A 26,625-nucleotide genomic window follows, 5' to 3' on the forward strand; every position below is an offset into this window, starting at 1 on the left:
TTCACATGGCCATGCCTACAGGATTGACCTACAATTCCAAATTATGACAATACGCTAATAATTGGCCAACTCAAAGATGGAGGAAAAATGATACTCTACTCAAGGAACATATCCGATCATTGACCAGCGCATCACACCTTGCTATGTGTCCAACACACAGGAATCAATCACACATCATCAGCAAACACAACACAGAACAGAAATATCAACACTTACTAGAGATGTCTGGGTCTGCAAATCGAGCCACCTCTCCAATAGTGTAGGGTGCAGATACACCTGTAAGGAATGAAAGGGAGAAATGTGCTCAATGTCTGTGCACTGTACAACACTTCCAAATACAAATACTATGTGTAATAGTAACTCAGAAAGTCAAGCCTCTCAGACATGATGATACTGCATCCTACATAGCACTGCAAACATGTACAGACCCGGGGACTCCAGTGAGTGATACACACATATCTGCACACATGCATTGGCCCTAACTATCATGTGGTGGCAAACATGCTCCTTCATTAGTTAGCAGACTAATTCATGGAGTGTTTTCCTCTCATCATGTGTATCCATGAGAGGTATGCCAAGCCACTTTCGGGGAGGACTGCAATACCAGTCACCCAGCTATTGTGACTAAGACCAATTTAAAACACACAGGTACAATGTGCGGAGGGCCAGGGACATTTGTTAGCCCTCAATTTGTATCATTTTGTTCATTTGATGTGCCACAGCTATGGTAAGTTGCATCAATCATAGCGATATGTGCATACCGTTTGGCATCCATCCCTAATCTATATGTGGTACTCCAAACTCCAAACATCAGTCTAAGATGTTATCTGAGGTCAGCTATAACTTGTTACGTATGTGTCAGAATCCAGTTCAGACATGTATCACAAAACATTGAGGAACACTATGGCCCTCATTCTGACCTTGGCGGGCGGCGGAGGCCGCCCGCCAAAGTCCCGCCGTCAGATTACCGTTCCGCGGTCGAAAGACCGCGGCGGTAATTCTGACTTTCCCGCTGGGCTGGCGGGCGGTCGCCTTCAGACCACCCGCCAGCCCAGCGGGAAAGAGGCTTCCACGATGAAGCCGGCTCGGAATCGAGCCGGCGGAGTGGAAGCTGTGCGACGGGTGCAGTTGCACCCGTCGCGTATTTCACTGTCTGCCCAGCAGACAGTGAAATACATGTAGGGGCCCTCTTACGGGGGCCCCTGCAATGCCCATGCCAGTGGCATGGGCACTGCAGGGGCCCCCAGGGGCCCCGCGACCCCCCCTACCACCATCCGGATCCCGGCGGTCCGACCGCCGGGATCTGGATGGCGGTAGGGGGGGTCGGAATCCCCGCGGCGGTGCAGCAAGCTGCGCCGCCGCGGAGGATTCAATGGGGCGGCGGTACACTGGCGGGACCCCGCCAGTGGTGCCGGTCCGACCGCGGCTTTACCGCCGCGGTCGGAATACCCATTGGAGCACCGCCGGCCTGTCGGCGGTGCTCCCGCGGTCCTCCGCCCTGGCGGTCAAAGACCGCCAGGGTCAGAATGACCACCTATATTTCCTGTAAAAATCTGGATTTAAAACATGTGTTTCCTGATACACTCATAGACCATGCATGAAACCTATGTTAGATCCACATTAGCATCATCAATTGACGCGAAGGCAGCACTAATTTACAGGTTCCTGTTGTGTTTTGAAAGTTAGTCTAGCTGTTGAGTCATCAAATGACGGTAATGTGTAGGAATTATTGTATATCTCACAGGCAACTGTGGGCCATATTTATTGATTTTTTTGCGCCGCATTTGTGCAGCTTTTTGACACAAAAGCGGCACTCACTTACAAAATACAATTGTATTTTGTAAGTTTGCAATGTTCTTGCTTCAAAAAATAATGCAAATGCAGTGCTAATAAAGTAGAAATATGGGCCTGTATGTTTAACTTACATTCCACATGTTCAAAAACATTGCCTGCCGCATATGAACAAATCAGCTACTGTTACTACAGAGCATTTAAATGTGCACATTACTCTGATTTGTACTCACCAACAGGGCCACCAATCACAATCCCCAGGTGGGCCAGCATGTCTTGCTCCCTGGCAACCAGGTCAGCCCAGCGGTGTTTCAGCTGGTGGTTATTGCGTGGTGTGTTGTAGATTCGCTGTAGATGGTACAACACCTTTGCCTACCGGAGCCTCCTTGCCTCTGTGTGATAGCGCTGTATCACATGACCACCTGCTTCAATCATTAACAGCAGGAAGTGGCACACCAACCAAATAAAGCCACCCAGCTCCTCCTCTCCCATCCTGCCAAGACGAGGCCTACCCAACATGCTTGCACCAAAAAAAGGGGAGAATAGAGGGAAAGTAGGACAGAGAAATGCAAAATAACTAACAGAACACAGCCCAACTATCCCCAAACTAACACTACCCACAACAGACTCCCAACACTACAAAGGCAAATGTTGACACCAGAAATGAACAAAAAAACACTAACACAGGATACCACAGACACATCTGAAACACAACAAGACAATTTAAAGACCACACTGGAGACAAATTCACAAAATGCACAGAGAGACAAGTCAAAACACAGCCACACAGTCAGGAAATATCACAGACTGCAAAGTGAAAGTGAAAGTACACCCACTGTACCAATTCTGTAAACAGGGTATCCTATTACATCACTTCCTGCCTCAAATGTGGTGCATTTTTATTGTTATGTGTCAAAATATTATGACGCTTACATTCTGTGCATCATTTTATTTTTACGCACATGCTTAGAAATAACCCTGCATCCATATTTTGAAATATGTTTCATACTTATCCAATTTCAGGGGGGTACAATGCGGGAATTACTGCTCAGGGTCAATGGATGTTTCATGGCAATGTGCATCATATTTCGACTCATATGCATCATTTTTTGACGCATGTGCGTCTAATTTCTGGCTTTAACTGGGTTTGGGTAATTTCTCATTTGTAATAGTATATGACAGTTATGACAATACAGAGATAGGCTGATTGCACCAACATTGTGCATTCCGGTGTATGGGACATGTGACTGATCATACTACTGCGGACGATGATCCTCTACTTGTTGTACCAGATTTGCACTCTTCACTGACGCAATAGATGGCCAAACGTGTGGAATACAATTAGGTATTACCCAGTTTGGGCATGTTTTGCATCAAGAGAGGATAGTAAGGCGACACAACTCAATACAGTAGCTCAATGCCTATGGGTCAATGTGTGTGATTTGGCTCTTACTATTGTAGTTGTCCCACTGTGTGAACATCACAAGACGCATTTTTGCAAATCTGCTTGTATGCATGTGGAGTCAATGTGTCCAACCCTCAGATGCTATTCAGTGTGGAAATGAGAAAGGACATGTGTTTGTCATACACGTAGAAACAACTGCTGTGTGCACTCCCTAGGTTTTTTGGAAAATAAGCACCACCAATGACAAAGCATGCACAGGATAGATAGCAGACGGTTGATCATGGCAATGTTCCAAAACTAAGCCATCACATGTCCTGGAACGCTGGATACTACTTCCGAGGCACTTGTTTGTTTACTCCCCATGAGTCAGGCATGGGATAAAGCTATGTGAGTACCATGTTTGTGACACTGAGTCCCAAATACAATCCACAAATGTCATGTCACGCCACAGTTGGAGTCATAGAAATGAGCCATGTCTCTCCTGTGGCAGTGGAGGACCAGCAGACCAAGCAGCATGTGTTCACAAATTTCCAGTGGGAAAATGCACAAAGGTGTCCGGTTCAAGTGTGTGGGCCAAAGTTTAGCTTCTCTAATTATTGGGGTCCATGTTGTCACAGTTACTTGCAGGTCTAGTCATGAGTCTGTGGAGCCATTTCCTGCATCTACAAGGTATCCTTCACAGATCAATTGAAGGAAAGCCAATGAGGAATTGAGAACACACATGGGGGTAGTCCAGCTATGGCACTGCAGACGTGTTATGAGACTGACAACAGGGCAATCTTGGTGTGCTGACAAGGTTAATGGATCAGGATTCTTAAACCTGCAGGTTTCCTCACAACATTTGTACACAGGTTGGCCTCCAAAATTCCTACTGCATCCAGGAACATCAGTGCCTCTGTGCTGATTAATCTCACAGCTATTCACCATGCAAGTCCCATAAATATGGGGGGCAATGTGAATCAGCGTGTGGACTGTCAGGGTACTACCATGTGTTGACATTTCATGCACATTATCTGATGTTGTTTGTTGTGCTGGAGGAACCATACCCAATCCATGCATACAGCCATGGTACACTGTCGCTATTTGTCACTCATGCATACATGAAACCCAGACAAGGGATGGGCCATAATTCGGCTATTTAAAGAAATGCTCCACCCCATGGTACGATGAGTAAACTGATTATGCTATACAATGTATTTGAGTATGCATTGTAGACCCACCTGACCAATACACCAAGAGGAAAGTGAGGACTCGGAAAGCAACTATGGTACAAATGTAGCCACAGGGAACCTTTATGGTAACGCAAAGACAGGAACCAGTCAGGCTAACAGGATGCAGGGTCAATCAGGATCCAAAAATTTAACAAGGCAAATACACAGTGAGCAGACTGAGACTAGTCAAAGGTGGAACAACACTGTGGAAAAGGAAAACTGTGTTTCTCCTGTGTGTTGGAACGTAACACAATAACCCAAGGGCTGTGTTACACAGCTGATTTATACGGCAATGCATAACAATGTTATAGATAAAATGGCAGCTTCTATGCTGTTACAGGCAGCTGCAAGGGCAGTGCACGTTCAAATGGCTGGTCTCCATGGAGGTGCTCACAGGTGTGTGCAGCTTCAGTCTCTCACATGTCCTGTAGGCAAGAATCAAGTTCAAAGGGCCAACAGTACCTTTCACATGGGAAGCAATGTACAGGTGATTACAGGTCCTACAGACTACAAGGCAGTGCATTATTTAACCAGAAATCCATGCAGGTTGAAGTACATTGACTATGGCATAACATACTAAAGAGAGAAGCACACTGGATTCACATTGTGAGTCTGGGTGTGTGTAGAGGAGGGATTATCTGGGTACACATTTTACCTTTCCAGGGACCTTTGAAGAAGGGTGGGGTGAGACAGGGAACATGGGTGTGGGAGGACTTAGGACATGGGCTGCCATGTGCAGTGGATCTCTTGTGAGCAATGCTAGTCATACCTGGGGCCGTTGTGCTATCAATTTGCTGCTTATATGGAAATCTTGTCACACATAGGGGGTCATTACAACATTGGCGGTAAAATCTGCTTACCGCCGTGCAGAAGACCACCAACACACCACCGCGGAATACCGCAACTGCCATTATGACCCACAGCTCGGAATCCACTAAAATCTAGACACCCACACAAGTCCGCCACACCAAAGGTCAGTGATAAACTGGTGATAACAAAACCAACACCGTCACGCCAACAGGAATACGCCCATACTATCATGACCCACGAATCCACGTGGCTGTCTTTCAACCGCGGTATTCCATTGGTGGTACACACTGCCGCGCTCAAAATACACTTTCACTTACAAAACACAACCACATTGGACAATTCGAAATACACACACCTGATGCACATACACATACCACTCCCACACACTCAATACAATATAAAACACACACCCACATCAGCCACTAACCCTTACGACAACAATTGCGACAGAAGGCCATAGAGAGACACCACCAGAAAGAACAATAGCATCCACAGGCACTCAACACCATCACTCACACAACATCCACGCACCTCACACAACACACCTCTAAATATCACCCCACACATCACAACACACACCACCCCACACATCCCCCACACCACCCCATGGCACCGCAAAGACACCCCAGGTTTTCTGAGGAGGTACTCAGGGTCATGGTGGAGGAAATCATCCGGGTAGAGCCACAGCTATTCAGATCACAGGTGCAGCACACCACCATAGCTAGGAAGATGGAGCTATGGTGAAGAATTGTGGACACGGTCAACGCAGTGGGACAGCATCTAAGAACTAGGGATGACATCAGGAAGAGGTGGAACGACCTATGGGGGAAGGTGCGTTCCATGGTCTCAAGACACCAGATTGCGGTTCAGAGGACTGGCGGCGGACCCCCACCTCCTTCCCCAGAACTCACTACATGGGAGGAGCAGGTCTTGGCTATACTGCATCCTGAGGGCCTCGCAGGAGTAACTGGAGGAATGGACTCTGGTAAGTCAAACCTTTAACTACTTCATCCCCCACCCACTGCATGCTATCACATACCCCCACCCTCGCCCTCACCCCATCACTCCATCTCCTCACATATGTCCCAATTTCACAAACCACACATCCCAAACCCAAGCCCTGCATGTAACACCAAAGCATGGACACCCATCACCAAAGCATGTCCCCTGCACATACCCATACACCCCCTAAACCATTATCACAAAAGGTCCCACACAAAAATGCAGGCGCTGGGCTACAGGGTCACCCACCCATTGCACACCATGGCACACACAGATGCAATAATCATGCTTTTACACCCCTGCAGGACCCCTACCCAACGTCACCAGAAAGGAGGGTCCAGACATGTCCACTCCACCCACAGAAGAGGCCCACAGTGATGACAGCAGCTCTGTCCAACTGGATCTAGATGACCAGCCCGGCCCATCTGGGACCTCGGGACAGTTGGTTCCCCTCACACTGGCACAAGCCACAACAGAGCCTCCCCCCTCTGGAAACACCACCACAGCACCCACCCAGCGGGCCCATACCTCTGTCCCCACGACACGTCAAGCAGCAGTGTGTCCACCACTACAGGGAACCCAGGCTAACCCACCACCCCAACAACACCAGGGACTTGGGGGAAGTGGTAGTGGGCACACGGTTCAGGGGACAGAGGACCAGGGAAACAGGGGAACTGGGAGGGCTGCTGTGCGACAGGGGGAGGACAGGCCCAGGGAACCCACTCCCCACGAGGCCCTCTCCAACATCATGGGAGCCTACCACCATTCCCAGGAGACGATGGCAACGGTACTGGCCAAGTTTCAGGAGACCGAGCGGTTGCAGGAGGAACTGTATTTGGGGTTCAGGGAGCAACTCAAATCCATCAATTCCACCCTGGGCACCATTGTAGGGGTGCTGAAGGAACTCGTCAACACCAGGAGGGACACTGTGGCACAACAAGGGGCCCCTGACACTAGCCTGGACGATGAACTGCCCAGCACCTCTGCCGGCGCTAGTGGACAGGAGGCACTGCCACAGGACCACGACACCAGCACCCCACCCCCTGCAGATGGAGAACCACCCGCAAGCGGTCCCTGAGATCCAGGACAAAGACAGAGAACAATGCCAAGACCCCCGCCAAGAAATGAGACCACCCTGATTGTCATCCTTCTGTCCCACTTTGTCACCCTGTCCATCCATCGACTGCCCCAGCTCCACTTCCTATGCCCCTTTGGACAATGCACCTGTGAGTCTAATAGACTGGACTCTTCCATGGACATTCCCCCACCATCACCCCGACCATTTTACAACCCCCTTCACTCTTTTTGCACTTAAATAAACATCCTTAAATCACAAAACAATCTGGAGTCAGTCTGTGCTTTCGAAAATGTGTATTAGCAATAACTGTGGCAAAATGCTATATCCAATGTAATGTCAACATACCTATGTCACGCAGCTCTAGTCCATGCGGAAAAAAAGCAGAGGTCACACAGCGGGACCCACATCTGTGAAATCGAAAGGGAAAGTGACAACTTAGTGTCCATAAACTGGGTAAAAATGAAACAGATGAGAGGTAGAAGAATTAAATAGGATGTAGCAGTCAGTGTTGTCTTCTTACCTGTGTCTCACTGGAAGTATTGCTGGATCACCGTGTTCCTGTTGTTTATGTCCTCTTCTTCTGCTTCCTCGTCTTCACTATCCACAGGCTCCACAGCTACCACAACACCTCCATCTGGACCATCCTCCTGCAGAAAAGGCACCTGTCGTCACAAAGCCAAGTTGTGAAGCATACAGCAGGCCACAATGATCTGGCACACCTTCTTTGGTGAGTAGAATAGGGAACCATCTGTCATATGGAGGCACCAGAACCTGGCCTTCAGGAGGCCGAAGGTCCTCTCTATAATCCTCCTAGTCCACCCATGGGCCTCATTGTAGCGTTCCTCTGCCCTTGTCCTGGGATTCCTCACTGGGGTCAGTAGCCATGACAGGTTGGGGTAACCAGAGTCACCTGCAAATGTCGAGGGACAACTGTTAGACACACACTAACTCTTAGAGATATCCCCAGACCCAGACACCTAGTCACACTGTATTGGGTCCATGTCCTCACCTAATAGCCACACACAGTGCCTCTGGTGTTGCCCCATCACATAAGAGATGCTGCTATTCCGCAGAATGTAAGCGTCATGCACTGAGCCAGGAAATTTGGCATTCACATGGGAGATGTACTGGTCTGCGAAACACACCATCTGCACATTCATAGAATGGCAACTCTTCTGGTTTCAGTACACCTGTTCACTCCTGCGGGGGGTACCAAGGCCACATGTGTCCCATCAATGGCACCTATGATGTTGGGGATATGTCCCAGGGCATAGAAGTCACCTTTCACTGTAGGCAAATCCTCCACCTGAGGGAAAACGATGTAGCTGTGCATGTGTTTCAGCAGGGCAGACAACACTCTGGACAACACATTGGAGAACATAGGCTGGGACATGCCTGATGCTATGGCCACTGTCGTCTGAAAAGACCCACTTGCCAGGAAATGGAGTACTGACAGCACTTGCACTAGAGGGGGGGATTCCTGTGGGATGGCGGATAGCTGACATCAGGTCTGGCTCCAACTGGGCACACAGTTCCAGGATTGTGGTACGATAAAGTCTGTAGGTGATAATTACATGTGGCTCCTCCATTGTCGACAGGTCCACCAGCGGTCTGTACACCGGAGGATGCCGCCATCTCCTCACCTGCCCCAGCGGACATGCTCTATGGAGGAGAACTGCGAGCGGAGAGTCAACCAACACTGAGGTACGTAAACACAACTTAATCGGAAAATGTTTTAAAATCGACTTATGGCTGTATTAGTGTTTAAGCAAGGCCTAGATATGTGTGACGCAGTAAAAGAAACTGCCATGTGGCCTGAAATGGCGGCTGCCTGACCTGTAATGTGCGACAAGGGGATAGGAGGTAGCTGCGCTGACATTGCAGACTGTCGCAGTAGGCGGTCGAAGACTGCGGCGCAATGCTGCATTTGTTAACATTAGACCCTATGGGTCCCAGGAGCCAATGACAATGTACGCCAGTGGTGACAGTATGCACCGCCGTGGACGTAACCGCCATTCTCTGTCTGTTTAATCACTTGATACCTGATCTTCGACAGGAGAGGACCTACACTGCAAGTGCTGCTGTGACCTCAGTCTGGAAGAGACAATGGCTCGTGTGTCTGGGGAAAGGACCCCTGCCTTCAGCACGGAGGAGTTGGAGAAACTAGTGGATGGGGTCCTCCCCCAGTACACACTACTCTACGGTCCTCCAGACAAACAGGTGAGTACACTATGAGCATGCTGTATGGGCAATGCCTGTTTGGAGTGTGGTGTGGATGAAAGATAGTGGGGGGTGGGAGAATGAGGCGTGCATGAAACAAAGGTGAGTGCATGTGCGTCATGGCAAGGGTAGGGATGGTGGCCAATGACTGTGACGGTGCGGACGGTTATATCTTCTCCTTTTCCCCTGTACCTACAAGTAGGTCAGCGCCCACCAGAAGAAGGATATTTGGCGTGCCATCACCAAGGAAGTCCGGACCCTGGGTGTCTACCACAGACTGAGCACCCACTGCCGGAAAAGATGGGAGGACATTCGACGCTGGAGCAAGAAGACGACGGAGGTCACACCATGACCCCCCTGATGTTCCGGATCCTGGCGGTGGCGTACCCGGAGCTGGATGGGCACTTGAGGGCATCACAGCAGTCACAAGGGGTGAGTACACTCTCATTCAGCTGATTCAGCATGCATTGTAGGTGTCTGGGTGGGGTAGGTGGGCTGTGGGTTCCCCTAGGCCAGGGCGAGTCTAGTAGTCAAAGTACCTTCTTAAGGCAGGCCCTGTGGCATCCCACCCCACCTGTGTACAGAGCCAACTACACCTAGTCAGGCTTCTGTGGCTTCCATGTGTGCAGCAATCGGGCATAGCCTTGTAACCCATGTCCCTGTGATTGATTAGGGAACTCCAAATGCACGGCGTAGTGCAGGAGGCTTCTGTGTCTGTAGTGTCCGCCAACGGTAGCGGTATTGCATGCACTCAACATGTCTTTCTTCTGTCTCCCCCCCTTTTTGTGGGCTCCCTGTGCTTGTGTGCATTAGCATCATCAGGCGGAGGAGCAGTGGCACTGGAGCAGGAGGGAGCTGCATCCCACATGGCCCTGAATGGTGACACAACGGAGTCAGAATTCACCAGTGGGACGGAGGGTGAGGGGAGCTCCACGGCGGGGACAGGAGCTGAGACCAGCGACACGGACTCCTCCTCTGATGGGAGCTCCCTTGCGGTGGCAGGCCCCTCTGTGCCCCCCGCATCTACAGGTACAGCCGCCACCCCCCCACCAGCACCGCCCTCCCAGCAGCCCCTCAGCATTTTCCCCATGGCCGCTCACCCAGGAGGGTGGGCATCTCCTTCGCCCCAGGCACCTCAGCCCCTGCCGCAGTCAGCCCGGCTGCCCTCAGTGAGGAGGCCATTCACCTCCTCAGGTCCCTCACTGTTGGGAAGTCTACCATTTTGAATGCCATCCAGGGTGTAGAGAGGCAGTTGCAACAGACCAATGCATACCTGGAGGGCATTCATTCTGGTCAGGCAGCTCATCAGCGAGCATTTCAGACTCTAGCCTCAGCACTGATGGCAGCCATTTTCCCTGTCTCTAGCCTCCCCCTCCAACTTCCTCCACCCAGACCCAAACCCCTGTACCTCAGCCTATTCCAAGCACACCATCAGACCAGCATGCACACACATCAACACACAAGGGAAGCTTAGGCAAACATTAGCAACACACATCCCACAGGCACTCATGCAAGCATCATACACATGCAGACATACCAACAGCCACTGCCTCCACTGTGTCCCCCTCCTCCTCGTCTCCCTCCTCCCTCCCAGTCTCGTCTCCACTCACACCTGCATGCACTACATCATCAGCCACTACCTCCATTACCAGCACACCCACCACCACACCCCGCTCACGTGCAGTCACCACCCCCACTACCATTCACACATCCCCTGTGTCCTCTCCCAGTTTGTCTGTGAGCCCACCTCCCAAGGTACACAAACGCAGCCACACACCCACCCAACAGCCATCCACCTCACGAAAGCCTCCAGCCCATGCACCTTCACCCAAAGTCACCAAACATACACCTCCTACAACCACTACCTCTTCCTCCACTCCCAAACTCCCTCCATCTACCCGTCCCATTGTGTCCAAAAAACTTTTCCTGTCCAACCTTGACCTCTTCCCCTCACCTCCCCCACCCCTTCAGTCTCCTAGGGTCCGCCTCTCCAGGTCCCAACCCAGCGTCTCAGCCATAACATCAGCAGGAACAGTTGTGCCAGTAGTAACCGGCTTCTGGAGTGCGCCAGGCAGCAGGGCAGCCAGTGTGCCAAGGAGCCAGAGCACGGACAGTCCCTCACCTCAAAAGCACAAAAAGATGGCCAGTGCCCGGTGGGAGAGAGGAAATAAATATTCCACCAAAGCCTCTCCCAGGGGGACAGTTGGGAGTGTGGAGACAGCTGCACCACCATCCAAGGTGGGGAAGGAGCACAGTAAAACAGACAAGTCTGGGAAAACCTGCACAGCTGACAAAATCGCCACAAGCACCGCTGCCAAGGACACCGCCGCCACAAGCACCGCTGCGAAGGACACCGCCGCCACCAGCACCGATGAACAGGACACCGCCGCCACCAGCACCGCTGAACAGGACACCGCCGCAACAAGCACCGCAGGCCAGTGAGCGCCAAAGAATCCGACGCTACTGAGGACGCCACAAACAGGATGAAGCACTCTGGGCACAAAGCCCCCTCCAAAACCAGTGGAAAAGGCATCCACTACCTCAGTCCTTGGCAGGATGAAGCACTCTGGGCACAAAGCCCCCTCCAAAACCAGTGGAGATTGACATCCACTACCTCAGTCCTTGGCAGGATGAAGCACTCTGGGGCACAAAGCCCCCTCCAAAACCAGTGGAGAAAGGCATCCACTTGAGAGACTGTGGCTTTGCACTCCTCAGGATGCAGCAGTGGGCAAACCACCCACTTGAGAGACTGTGGCTTTGCACTCCCCAGGATGCAGCAGTGGGCAAACCACCCACTTGAGAGACTTGAGAGACTGTGGCTTTGCACTCCCCAGGATGCAGCAGTGGGCAAACCACCCACTTGAGAGAATTGAGAGACTGTGGCTTTGCACTCCCCAGAATGCAGCAGTGGGCAAACCACCTACTTGAGAGACTTGAGAGACTGTGGCTTTGCACTCCCCAGGATACATCAAAGGGCGTGGAGCCCCCTCGTGGATCTAGCGTTGTGCACTCATCCAGCTGATGTGCCCCCCCCCTTCCCCCTGAGGTGCCTGTTGTATTTCTATCTGATGCCCCAGCAGTGTTCTCTCCGTTTTGATTGGGTTTTGAGTGTGGGCCTCGCCCATGCATTTTGGGCCCAGTGGTCCACGGACTATGATGGTGGAATACCTTGGACTTGTATTCTTGGTGTATATATTTGTTTCTATTGTAAATATATGTATATGAATGTATATATTTTTGATTGCTGTTTTTGAATAGATTACAAACGTTCGACTCATTTCCTTGTGTCCTTGCATTCTTCCAGGGGGAGTTGTGGGTTGTTAATGTAATGTATCAACATGTACTTGTGTGTGTGTTGTAGTGGGTGAGGGTGGGGTTGGGACTGTTGCGTGTTGCGTGTGTGTGTCACTCTTTTTTCCCTCCCCCCTCCCCTGTGTCGTAGGTGCAGTACTCACCGTTGTCTTCGCCGCCGTCTTTGTTGTTCCTGGTAGAGGAGCAGGAAGATAAAGGCTAGCAGCATCTGGAGCTCGGGTTCCATGGTGTCCTGATTCCTCGTGGGGTGTGTAGAGGTGAGCGTTTTCCCTTCGGAGTCCTGTTTACGCCATGTTTTTGTTCGCGTTGAATCTGCCCCGGAAAAGGTGGCGGATTGGACTGTTGTAATACAGTGGGTGGAACCTTGTCTTCCGCCTGTCTGTTGGCGGTTACCGTCGCGGTGTTTGTTTGTACCGCTGTGGCGGTACGAGTGTTAAAGTGGCTGTCTATGTTGGCAGTTTCCACCACAGTCGTGATTGCATTTTTTTTACCACCGGCCTGTTGCCGGTTTTACCGCTGCTTTAACACCGACCGCCAGGGTTGTAATGACCACCATAGTCCTTGCAAATATAGGTGATGTAACACTTACTGCTGCCAAGGGTCTGGCCATACCTTCTTGTCACCAATGCAATAGCACATCCACTGCCTCATGTATGAGGCATTTCTTTTCCCTTATTGACTGATCTTAGTTGTGTGCCATATGCTGCGATGAACCATGTTGCCAACATGTATGTGTGAAATAGCTGTGGTCCTCTGCTATTGCCCTTCAAATGTGAAATGTACAGGATGTATGTCATTTACAGCATGTGTGAATTTGGCAGTACATTCATACACATCAAATTTGCTGTGGATTTTTCTGTATCCTAATATGTATTTCTGCAATGCTCCATGAGGCTGCACTCTGATTCTGATAGTTAGGGATATTGTTATGAAAAAATGATTATCCAGACCATGATATAGTGATTAGAATAGGTGTTTATTCGACATATGGTAAGACAGTGGTGATGGATGAGTAGAGTTAAAAGAAATTTTGGTCAATATGTTGTCTCCGACTCAATCCTGTAGCTGTGCTTGGATGGTCCCCCTCATGTTGATGGACGGCATCCTCTTCTTCCTCCTCTTCAGGCATTTGTTGGGTCAGGTTCATATAGGGGAATGTTCCTTCATACACATACATTGTGCAGGATGGCACAGGTCAAAATTATTTTGCACACCATTTCAGGTGAGTATAGGAGGCTGCCTCCGGTGATGTCGAGGCACCTGAATCTTGACTTCAGGATGCCAAAGGTCCTGTCGACGATGGTGCATTTCCTCCTATGTGCCTCATTATAGGCACGCTCTGCTGCAGTGCTTGGGTTTGCAAATGGGGTCGTGATCCATGGCTGGATCCCATACCCCTGATCAGCTGAAAGAGAAAATTAGTGTGAACATGTTGATGTAGCTTGCACCATAAGTATCACTTTGCATGGCAGTTGTTCTCTTGTGTTGTCTGTGACTCATCTGTGTCTGTGTTATGGTGTGGAATCCTAGGCTTCTAGGATGTACCATATGTACCATCAACATTGGGTTGTTTCCTTATCTGAACGGGTGTTTGGCTGATTGACCGGATGTCAGCAGTATTTTTGTAGAGTTGCAGTACAGTGTGTACTCCCTTGCATTATGTCATGTGAAAGAGGTGTCCCTGTGTCTTAACTGGGGGTGAGATGATACTTCCATGCGCAGAATCATTTCCACAGTGGTGGTAACATGGTTGCATCTATAAACCCTGGACATCCCATCCAATTTCACATATGCAATAGAATTAGTTAAACATCAGTGAGACCCTTAGATTTGGATAGGTGACAATGTACAACACATCTCTGTACGTTGTTAGCACTGACGTGTTGACAATTGACTATGCACTAATTTCACATGTGTGACAAGTTCACTGCAGACCTATTCCTCTGCCCTTGCCAAGTCGACTCAGGTTGTAATGTGTACCTATGCTACTGAACATGTTCTAGTTCAGATGGCTAACTTGGTTGTGAGGTTGTCATTTTGAGTTTCGGAAGGTCAATATGCCTGTACATCTGTTGTGTGTGTGTGAAGTTGTCGCAATGCGTTGTCCCATCAATATGTGTTCTTCACACAGCCCACTTGCTTATTGGTAGTAGGCAATGTGAGAGCAGGAGAGATATGAGATATTGGTACAGCCTCAATGATTGCATGTCACTTTCATTGTAGTCATCATCATGCTATGTGTGTCATGGTGTTTGACCTGCAGCAAAACACATTACCCACCCCTTACACAGTACGTATTGGTTGGAAGGGTGTTTGATTGAGTTTTATTGATGTGATATTGAAAGATTAATCTTCCAGATTGTACTGCCAGTTGAGCCCATGTCATTGTCATTGTGTTGTTTTAAAGTGTCCCCTTCTGTCTGTGGAGTGGCATCTGTTGTTATTTCGTACTGTCATTTGTCCATAGGTGTGTATCCCATTGGGTGAGGTGTCACAACCTCATTGTCTTCCTGGCCATGTGTCGATGTCGTGGTGTATGTGTTGTGTGTCCTAGAGGGTTGCTGTGCTGTGTGTATATAACTGGGTTTCTGTACTTACCAACAAGTAGGCCATTTCCATATCGTCCATCCTGGAAGAGTTGATTGATGGTGCAGTGACAGAAGATGAATGAATCATGTACACTCCCAGGATACTTTGCACAATGTTGGTGATCAATCCCCGGTGATCGACAATGGCCTGCACATTGATGGAGTGTGTGTGCATCCTGTTGCGGTATAGATGTTTGGTTGCAGCAGGTGGCACAAGGTGTATATGTGTGCAGTCAATGGCTCCAAGCACATGTGGAAATCCATTAATTTGGTAAAACCCCTGTTTTGTATCCTGCTGCTTCTGCTGTGTGTTGGGGAAGCTGATGTGGCGGGGTGTGAGGGAGATGATAGCATCCAGTACCTTGGGAAGGAAGGCGGAGAACGAGGGCTGTGAGATCCCGGCAACCAGGGCACGTGGTTTGAAAGGAGCCACTTGCCAACATGTGGAGTACAGCTAGCAGCTTGGTTTCTGGTGGAAAGGTGTGGGTGTCTGCAAGCTGGGTGCCAACTGTGGCTCAATGTTGCGCAGCAGCTGCTGAATGGCTTGCCAGTTGAGCCTGTACCTCTGAATGATGTCTTGTTGCCGGAGTCCCAGAAGGGTTGTCCTGGTGCGGAATGCCCTCTCCTGCCTTCTGCGTTGCCTTAGGGGTCCCTGTTGGTGTTGTGGAAACTGCTGGGTGTTTAGTCATTTTCTGGACGGGAACTTCTACCCTGCATGTCATTACCGCAAGGCGGTTTCCCACATTGAGAAAATTATGCACACAGCGGAATTTTGGCATTTGCGGGCGTCAAAGTTTAAATATGGTGCACGGTTTGCGCCGAATGTGCGTCATAAATTTTTATGCACATTTGGCGCAAACAGAGTATAAATATGCCCCTAAATACCAAGGGATCTTTAGACAAGAGAACACGGGGCTGGTGTTTGGGGTTAGAGAAACACTGCCTGCTGGGAGTTGCAGTTACATCACTCCTTTTAGTACACACACTTGATCAATGTTATCCACCCTGGGGAGTAAGCTTCATTTGAGAGTTCTCCAACAGATGTACTGGGGCATGTGACCACTTTGCATGTGGTTGGAGTTACAGAAACAGTGCCCCCTGGGAGACGCAGTCAGGTCACTCTCATTACTCCCTAATCCTTGACAAATAGTATCCCCCCAGGTGAGTAAACTTAATTTGGGGTGAGTTGCCAAACAGGATTTTGGACAAAAGAACACTGTGCTGGTATTTGGATTTATAGATACAGGGTCTGCTGGAAGTTGCAATCATGTCACTCCCTCTGGTTCCCAACACTTGACAAATGGCATACTCCCACGTGAGTGAAGAACATTTGGTAAGATTACAAACAGTTGTATTTGGGCAAGTGAATAATGTGCTGGTGTTTGGAGTTACAGACAAAATGGCTGCTAGGAGTTGTAGTCATGTAACTCCCTGTACTACACACACTACACAACTGTTATCCTCCCAGGTCAGTCCACTTCAATTGAGATATCATAAACAATGGAATTTGGACAAGAGAACACTGAACTGATGGTTGGTTTTACAGACACTAGGCCTTCCTGAACTTAGTAGTCATGTCACTCACTCTGCTTCCCACATTTGACAAATGGGATCCTTCCAGCTGAGTAAACTTCCATTGTGAGTTGCCATTCAGTGATCTTTAGACAAGTAAACACTGTTCTGGTGTTTGGAGTTGCTGAAACAGTACCTCCTGTGAGTTGCAGTAAGGTCATTCTTTCTAGTACACACACTTGACCAATGTTCTCCCCCCAGGTGAGTACACTTCAATCAAAAGTTCACTAACTAATGTATTGTAGCATGTGACCACTGTGCTACTGTTTGTAGTTACTGGAATAGTGCCTGATGGGAGTTGTAGTCATGTCGGTGCCTGTACTAAACACACTTGACAAACGTGTGTACCCTTTAATTGATAGGTATCAAACAGGGGTATCTGGAGAAGTGATCACTTGTCTGGTATTTGGAGTTATAGAACAGTGCCTGTTGGGATTCATAATCATGACAGTCCCAGTACTGATCACACTTTACAAATTTCGGCCCATATTTATATATTTTTAGCGCTGCATTTGCGTAATTTTTTGACGCAAAAGCTGCTTTAACTTACAAAATACAATTGCATTTTGTAAGTTTGAGTCGCTTTAGCATCAAACAGCGGTGCAAATGTGGCACTAAAAGAGTATAAATATGAGTCTTTGGTCATCATTACAACCCTGGCGGTCGGTGTTACAGCGGCAGTAATACCGCAAACAGGCCAGCGGAGAAAAAATTGGGATTATGACCGAGGCGGAAACCACCAACATAGACAGCCACTTTAACACTCTGTCCGCCACGGTGGTACAAACAAACAGCGTGGCGGACTCTGCCAACAGAAAGGCAGAAGACAATGTACCACTCACCCTATCACAATAGGCCTATCTGCCACCTTTTCCGGGGCGGAACCAACGCGAACAAAAACACGGCGGAAACAGTACACAGAAGGGAAAACACTCACCTCTCCACACCCCACGAGGAACCCGGATGCCATGGAGCCCGAATTGCAGAGACTGCTGATGATGGTCTTCCTTCTCCTCTATCAGGAGCTCCAACTACGGCAGCGACGTCCACGGTGAGTACTGCACCTACAACACAGGGGAGAGGGGAGGGAAAAGAAAGTGACACACACATGCAGCACACAACATCCCCACCCCCACCCTCACCCACAACACCATACACACAAATACATGCAGCAACATTACATATACAGTCCCACCACCCCCTGGAAGAACGTAAGGACAAAAGGAAATTATTTCAACGAATGTAATCATGTGAAATATCATTATCAAAATTCAAAATCCAGTATATACAATTATGTACACCAAATACACAAGTCCATATAGTGCACCTATCATTGTCCGTGGCCCACTGGGCCCAAAATGCATGGGTGAGGCCCACACATGATACCTGACTCCAAAAGGAGAGAGCACTGAAGGGGCATCAGATCGAAAATATACAGGCACCTCAGGGGGAGGGGGGCACCTCAGCCTGATGAACGCACAATGCCACAGCTCCACGAGGGGGCTCCATGCCCACAGTTTGGTCCTGGGGAGTGCAAAGCCACAGTCTCTCAAGTCTTTCCAGTGGGTGGTTTGCCCACTGCTGTATCCTGGGGAGTGCAAAGCCACAATCTCTCAAGTCTTTCCAGTGGGTGGTTTGCCTACTGCCGTATCTTGGGGAGTGCAAAGCTACAGTCTCTCAAGTCTTTGCAGTAGGTGGTTTGCCCACTGCTTTATCCTGGGAGGTGCAAAGCCACAGTCTCTCAAGTGGATGTCATTCTCCACTGGTTCTGGAGGGGGCTCTGTGCCTAGAGTGCTTCATCCTAACAAGGACTGAGGTAGTGGATGTCATTCTCCACTGGTTCTGGAGGGGGCTTTGTGCCCAGAGTGCTTCATCCTGCCAAGAACTGAGGTAATGGATGTATCTCTCCACAGGTTCTGGAGGGGGCTTTGTGCCCAGAGTGCTTCATCCTGCCAAGGACTGAGGTAGTGGATGTCATTCTCCACTGGTTCTGGAGGGGGCTTTGTGCCCAGAGTGCTTCATCCTGCCAAGGACTGAGGTAGTGGGTGTATCTCTCCACTGGTTCTGGAGGGGGCTTTGTGCCTAGAGTGCTTCATCCTGCCAAGGACTGAGTAGTGGATGTATCTCTCCACAGGTCCTGGAGGGGGCTTTGTGCACCGAGTGCTTCATCCTGCCAAGGACTGAGGTAGTGGATGTATCTCTCCACTGGTTCTGGAGGGGGCTTTGTGCCTAGAGTGCTTCATCCTGCCAAGGACTGAGGTAGTGGATGTATCTCTCCACAGGTCCTGTAGGGGGCTTTGTGCCCCGAGTGCTTCATCCTGCCAAGGACTGAGATAGTGGATGTATCTCTCCACTGGTTCTGGAGGGGCTTTGTGCCCAGAGTGCTTCATCCTGCCAAGGACTGAGGTAGTGGATGTCATTCTCCACTCGTTCTGGAGGGGGCTTTGTGCCCAGAGTGCTCCACATGCAGTGTGGCCGGTACAATACACTCGCCTGGGTGTGTATGCCATGAGATTGCCAAGGTACAGGTAGCATGATATGCCATGGAGGCAGAGAAATACCACACACTCCTGCGGCTTCACATTCCATATGCAGGTGACAACTGTGATGACAGTGATGCTTCATGGAAGCTGCCCAGGGTTCTTCAACTCACCACCGCCCTCGGATGACTTACCACTGGGGATGGTAGGCATGTCAGCGGTGCTGCCAGTGTCCGAGGACGTTGCGGGGCCGCTGGTGATGCTTGCGGCTGGGTCAGTCGTGGCGGTGCTTGCGGTGGTGTCAGCCGTGGTGGTGCTGGCTGCGGGGTCTGTGGCGGCAATGCTGGCTGCGGGGTCTGTGGCACCGGTGCTAGATGCAGGGGTCCGTGGGGGCGGTGCTGGCTGCGGGGTCTGTGGCGGCGGTGCTTGCGGGGGGGTCTGTGGCGGCGGGGTCTGTGGTGGCGGAGCATGTGTCCACACCAGCTGAATGAGAAAGCAGGATGTCTCCTGCAGTCTCAGATGGCTGCCCACCGGGGAAGAGGCTGGGGACTGTTGCGGCGGCTGTAGACGTCCCGGAGGTGGTGCAGGTGGCGGTGCAGGTGGCGGTGTTCACCGCCGTACAGTTTGGCGTGGACGTGGACAGAAGGTGTGACACTGGTCCCTCAGTAGGTGCCACCATGCCCTCTCCTGACCTGCCCTTCAGTTTTTTGCCCTTCTCCACCTTTGATGGTGGCGCAGTTGTCTTGCCACTATCCTCTTTCGTTTTGGCTGAGCCCTTGGTGGCAGGTGTTTACGGCTTCTCCCTCCAGGATGTGGGTACCTTTTTAACCTTTGCAGGTGGTCGAATGTCCTTGCCCTCGCTCCGTGGCACACTGGCAGCCCTGATGGTTGGCGCACTCCATGACCCCGCAGTTGCTGGCACCCCTGTGCCTGGGGATGTGGTGGCTGAGGTGCTGGGCTGGGACTTGGAAAGCCTGGCCCTAGGGGAAGGACGTGGGAGGGTAGGTGAAGGGACGAGGTCAAGGTTTGACAGGAAACGTTTTTAAGACACACTGGGACGGGTAGATGGAGGGGGTTTGGGAGTGGAGGAAGAGGTAGTGGTTGTAGGAGGTGTACGTCTGCTGAATTTGGGTGAAGGTGCATGGGCTTGAGGCTGAAGTGAGGTGGATGGCTGCTGGGTGGGTGTATGCCTGCGTTTGTGTACTTTGGGAGGAGGGCTCACTGACACATTGGGAGAGGACACTGGGGATGTGTGAATGGTAGTGGGGGTGGTGAGTGCATGTGAGCGGTGTGTGGTGATGGGCGTGCTGGTGATGGAGGTAGTGGCTAAGGATCTAGTGCATGCAGGTGTGAGTGGAGACGAGACTGGGAGGGAGGAGGGAGACATGGAGGAGGGGGACACAGTGGAGGAAGTGGATGTTGGTATGTGTGCATGGGTATGATGCTTGTGTGAGTGTCTGTGGAATGTGTGGTGCTTATGTTTGCCTGAGCCACTCTTATGTGTTGATGTGTGTGTATGCTGGTCTGATGGTGTGCTTGGGATAGGCTGAGCTACAGGGGATTGGGTCTGGGTGGAGAAGGTTGTAGGGGGAGGCTGGACACAAGGACAATGGCTGCCATCAGTGCTGAGGCCAGAGCCTGAAATGCTCTCTGTTGGGCTTCTTGACCAGAATGAATGCCCTCCAGGTAAGCATTTGTTAGTTTCAAGTGCCTCTCAACACCCTGGATGGCATTCACAATGGTAGACTGCCCAACAGTGAGGGTTCTCAGGAGGTCAATAGCCTCCTCACTGAGGGCAGCAGGGCTGACTGGGGCAGGGCCTGAGGTGCCTGGGGCGAAGGAGATGCCCACCCTCCTGGGTGAGCGGGCACGGGACACACGCTGAGGGGCTGCTGGGAGGGCGGAGCTGGTAGGGGGGGTGGCGGCTGTACCTGTTGATGCGGTGGGCGCAGAGGGGCCGTCACCGCAAGGGAGCTCCCATCAGAGGAGGAGTCGCTGTCGCTGGTCTCTGCTCCTGTCCACGCCGTGGAGCTCCCCTCGCCCTCCATCCCACTGGTGGCTTCAGACTCCATTGCTTCACCCTCCAGGGCCAATTGGGATGCAGCTCCCTCCTGCTCCGGTGCCAATGCTACTCCGCCTGATGATGCTATTGCACACAAGAACCGGGAGACCACAAAAAGGGGGGAAGACAGGAGAAAGACATGTTCAGTGCATGCAACACCACTACCGTTGGTGGACACAACAAACACAGCAGCCCTCTGCACTACGCCATGCACTTAGGGTTCCTAGATTAATCACATGCCCATGGTGTACAAGGCCCTAGCCCGATTGCTGCACACCTGGAAGTCACAGGAGCCTGACTAGGTGTAGATGGCTCTAACCACTAGTTGGGTTGGGGTGCCACATAGCCTGCCTCACAAGGGATCTTGCCTACCTAGATTGCCCTGGCCTAGGGGAACCCACTGCCCACCTCCCCCACCAAGACACCTCGTAATGCATGCAGAGTGAGCTGAATGAGAGTGTACTCACCCCCTTATGGCTGCTGTGATGCCCTCAAGCGCCCATCCAACTCCGGATACGCCACCGCCAGGATCCGGAAAATCAGGGGGGTCATGCTGCAACGGGGACCCCTCCAACGTTGAGAGGCCATCCCCGTCTTCCTGCTCCAGTGGCGCAGGTCCTCCCATCTTTTACAGCAGTGGGTGCTCCATCTGTGGTGGACCCCCAGGGTCTGGACGTCCTTCGCGATGGGACTCTAAATATCCTTCTTCTCGTGGGCGCTGACCTAGAGGAATAGTACAGGGGGAAAGGAAATTCTTTACCCGTCTGGACCATCATACTCATTGGCCCCTGTTCCCACCCTTGCCCTGATGCACATACACTCACCGTCCGCACATGCAAGCCTCAGCCCCCCCATGTATCTTCCATCCACACCACTCAAAACAGGCATTGCCCATGCAGCATGCTCACAGTGTACTCACCTGTTTGTCTGGAGGACCGTACAGTTGTGTTTACTGGGGGAGGTCCCCATTCACTAGTTTCTCCAAGGGCCCTTTCCACAGCCACTGTAGCCATTGTCGCTTCCAGACACAGGTCACAGCAGCACTTGCAGTGTAGGTCCTCTCCTGTTGAAGGTCAGGTATCAAGTGAGTGTACAGACAGAAAATGGCAGTCACGTCAACGGCGGTGCGTACCGTCACCGCCGGCGTACATTGTTATTGGCTCCTCGGACCCATAGGGCCCAAGGTTAACCAATGCAGAATTGTGCAGCGGTCTTTGACCGCCCACCGCGATGGTGTAGAATCCCAGCGCATTTACCTCATATCCCCTTGTCCCACCTTACAGGTCAGACAGCCCCCATTTCAGGGTGCCACATGGCATTAATAATAACTGCGTCACACCAAGGTAGGCCTTGAATACACACAGTTACAGGCACATTGCAGATTAATAAATGTGTGCAAATGACATTTTGTGATACCTCAGTGTTGGATGACTCTCTGCTCGCTGTTCTCCTCCATAGGGCACGTCCGCTGGGGCAGGTGATGAGATGGCGGCATCCTCCGATGTACAGACCGCTGGTAGACCTGTCAACAATGGAGGAGAGACACATCATAGTCACCTACAGACTTGATCGTGCAACAATCCAGGAACTGTGTGCCCAGGTGAAGCCAGACCCGATGTCAGCTATCCGCCATCCCACAGGGATACCCCCTCTAGTGCAGGTCCTGTCAGTACTCCATTTCCTTGCAAGTGGTTCCTTTCAAACAGCAGTGGCCATTGCCTCAGGGATGTCCCAGCCAATGTTCTCAAACGTGTTGTCCAGAGTGTTGTCTGCCCTGCTGAAACACATGCACAGCTACATCGTGTTCCCTCGGGTGGAGGACTTGCCCACAGTGAAAGGTGCCTTCTGTGCCCTGGGACATATCCGCAAAATCATTGGTGCCATTTATGGGACACATGTGGCATTGGTACCCCCCGCAGGAGTGAACAGGTGTACAGAAACCGGAAGAGCTACCATTCTATGAATGTGCAGATGGTGTGTTTGGCAGACCAGTACATCTCCCATGTGAATGCCAAGTTTCCTGGCTCAGTGCATGACACTTACATTTTGAGGAATAGAAGCATCCCTTATGGGCTGGGGCAGCTCCAGAGGCACCGTGTGTGGCTAATAGGTGAGGGCAAGGACCCTATACAGTGTGAATAGGTGTCTGGGTATGGGGTTGTCCCTAAGGGTTAGTGTGTGTCTGACAGTTGTCCCTCGATATTTGCAGGTGACTCTGGTTACCCCAACCTGTCATGGCTACTGACCCCAGTGAGGAATCCCAGGACAAGGGCAGAGGAACGCTACAATGAGGCACATGGGTGAACTAGGAGGGTGATTGAACAAACCTTCGGCCTCCTGAAGGCCAGATTCCGGTGCCTCCATATGACAGGTGGTTCTCTCTACTACTCACCAAAGAAGGTGTGCCAGATCATCGTGGCCTGCTGTATGCTGCACAAACTGGCTTTGCGACACCAGGTGCCTTTTCTGCAGGAGGGTGGTCCAGCTGGTGGTCTTGTGGCAGCTGTGGAGCCTGTGGAGAGTGAAGAAGAGGAGGCAGAAGAAGAGGATATCGACAACAATAACAACATAATCATGCACTACTTCCAGTGAGACACAGGTAAGAAGATATCACTGCCTCCCATATCTCATAATCTTATTGGAGCTAGCATAAGTCTGTCATTTGCACTCAGTGTATGGACCCTGACTTGTCACTTTGCCTTTCCATTTCACAGATGTGGGTCTCACTTTGTGCCCTCTGCTATATTTCCTCCAGGCCTGCAGCTGTGTTACATCAGTATGTGCACAAGTAAATTGACATTGCTATATTCCATGGTTATTGCAATTACACGTTTGTGAAAGCACAGACTGACTCCAGATTGTTTTGTGATAGAAGTGTGTTTATTTCTGTGCAAATAAGTAGACGGGGTTATAAAATGGGCAGGGGGATGGTGGAGGAATGTCCATGGCAAAGTCCAGTCTATTTGTTTCACAGGTGCATTGTCCAAAGGGGCATAGGAAGTGGAGCAATGTCAGTTGAAGGATGGACAGGGTGACAAAGTGGGACAGAAGGGTGACAGTCAGAGGGGTCTAATTTCCTAGCGGGGGTCTTGGCAATGTTCTATGTCTTGTTCCTATATCTCAGGGAGCGTTTGCGGGGTGGTTCTCCATCTGCAGGGGTGGGGTGCTGGTGTCGAGTTCCTGTGGCGGTGCCTCCTGTCCACTAGCGCCGGAGGAGGTGGAGGGCTGCTCATCGTCCAGGCTAGTGTCAGGGGCCCCTTGTTGTGCCACAGTGTCCCTCTTGGTGTTGACAATGTCTTGCAGCACCCCTGCAATGGTGACGAGGGTGTTGTTAATGGACTTCAGGTCCTCCCTGATCCCCAAATAGGGGTCCTCCTGCAGCTGCTGGGTCTCCTGAAACTTGGCAAGTACCGTTGCCATTGTCTCCTGGGAATGATGGTAGGCTCCCATGATGTTGGAGAGTGCCTCGTGAAGAGTGGGTTCCCTGGGCCTGTCCCCCCCCGTTACACAGCACTCCTCCCATCTTCCCTGTTTTCCTGAGACTCTGTCCCCTGAACTGTGTGCCCACTACCACTGCCCCCAGGTCCCTGATGTTCTTGGGTTGGTGGGTTTGCCTGGGTTCCCTGTAGTGGTGGACACACTGATGCTTGACGTGTCCTGGGGACAGAGGTATGGGCCTGCTGGGTTGGTGCTGTGGTGGTGGTGTTTCCTGAGGGGGGAGGCTCTGTGGTGGCTTGTGCCAGTGTCATGGGAACCTGACTGTCCCGAGGTCCCAGATGGGCTGGGCTGGTCATCTTGATCCAGTTGTGTAGAGCTGCTGTCATCACTGTGGGTTTCTTCTGTGGGGGGACTGGATATGTCTGGTACCTCATGTCCAGTGACGTTGGGTAGGGGTCCTGCAGGGGTGTAAAGGCATGATTATTGCATCTGTGTGTGCCATCGTGTGCAATGGGTGAGTGACCCTGTACTCCAGTGCTTGCATTCCTGGCTTGGTCCTTGTGTGATATTTGGTTTGGGGTCTGTGTGGGTATCTGTAGTGGACATGCTTTGGTAATGGGTGTCCATACTTTGGTGTTGCATGCAGGGCTTGGTATTAGGATGGGTGGGTTGTGATAGTGGGGCATATGTGAGGTGTTGGAGTGATGGGGGTGAGGGTGGGAGTATGTGATGGCATGCAGGTAGGGTGGGGGTTTAAGGTAGTAAAGATTTGCCTTACCAGAGTCCAGTCCTCCTGCTATTCCTGCGAGGCCCTCAGGATGCAGTATTGCCAAGACTTGCTTCTCCCATGTTGTTAGTTGTGTGGCTGGAGGTTGGGGTCCACTGACAGTCCTCTGTACAGCAATCTGGTGTCTGGAGACCACTGAGCGCACCTTCCCCTGTAGGTCGTTCCACCTCTTCCTGATGTCATCCCTAGTTCTTGGATGCTGTCCCACTGCGTTGACCCTGTCAACAATTCTTCGCCATAGCTCCATCTTCCTTGCAATGGAGGTGTGCTGCACCTGTGATCCGAATAGCTGTGGCTCTACCCGGACGATTTCCTCCACCATGACCCTGAGCTACTCCTCAGAGAACCTGGGGTGTTGTTGAGGTGCCATGATGTGGTGTGGGTGATGTGTGAGGTGGTGTGTGTTGTGATGTGTGAGGGGATGTGTTGTTATGTGTTGTTTGAGGTGCGTGGATGTTGTGTAAGTGATGGTGTTGTGTGTCTGTGGATGCTTGCGTTGTTTATGGTGGTGTCTCTCTCTGACGTGGTTTCAGAATTCTGGTAGTAAGGGTTTCTGGGTGATGTGGGTGTGCGCTTTATATTGGATTGGGTGTGTTGGTGTGGTGTGTGTATGTATATCAGGTGTGTGTATTTCGATTTGTCCAATGTGGTTTTGTTTCATATATGTGTGTGTACTTTGAGCGCAGCGGTGTGTACCGCCAATGGAATACCGCGGTTGAAAGACCACAGCGTTGATTCGTGGGTCGTGATAGTGTGGGCGGATTCCTGTTGGCGTGACGGTGTCGGTTTTGTTATCGCCAGTTTATCACTAACCTTTGGTGCGGCGGACTTGTGTGGGTGTCTGTATTATGGCGGATTCTGAGCTGTGG

This window comes from Pleurodeles waltl, chromosome 1_2 (genome assembly GCF_031143425.1).
Source record: "Pleurodeles waltl isolate 20211129_DDA chromosome 1_2, aPleWal1.hap1.20221129, whole genome shotgun sequence".
NCBI classification, from domain to species: domain Eukaryota; kingdom Metazoa; phylum Chordata; class Amphibia; order Caudata; family Salamandridae; genus Pleurodeles; species Pleurodeles waltl.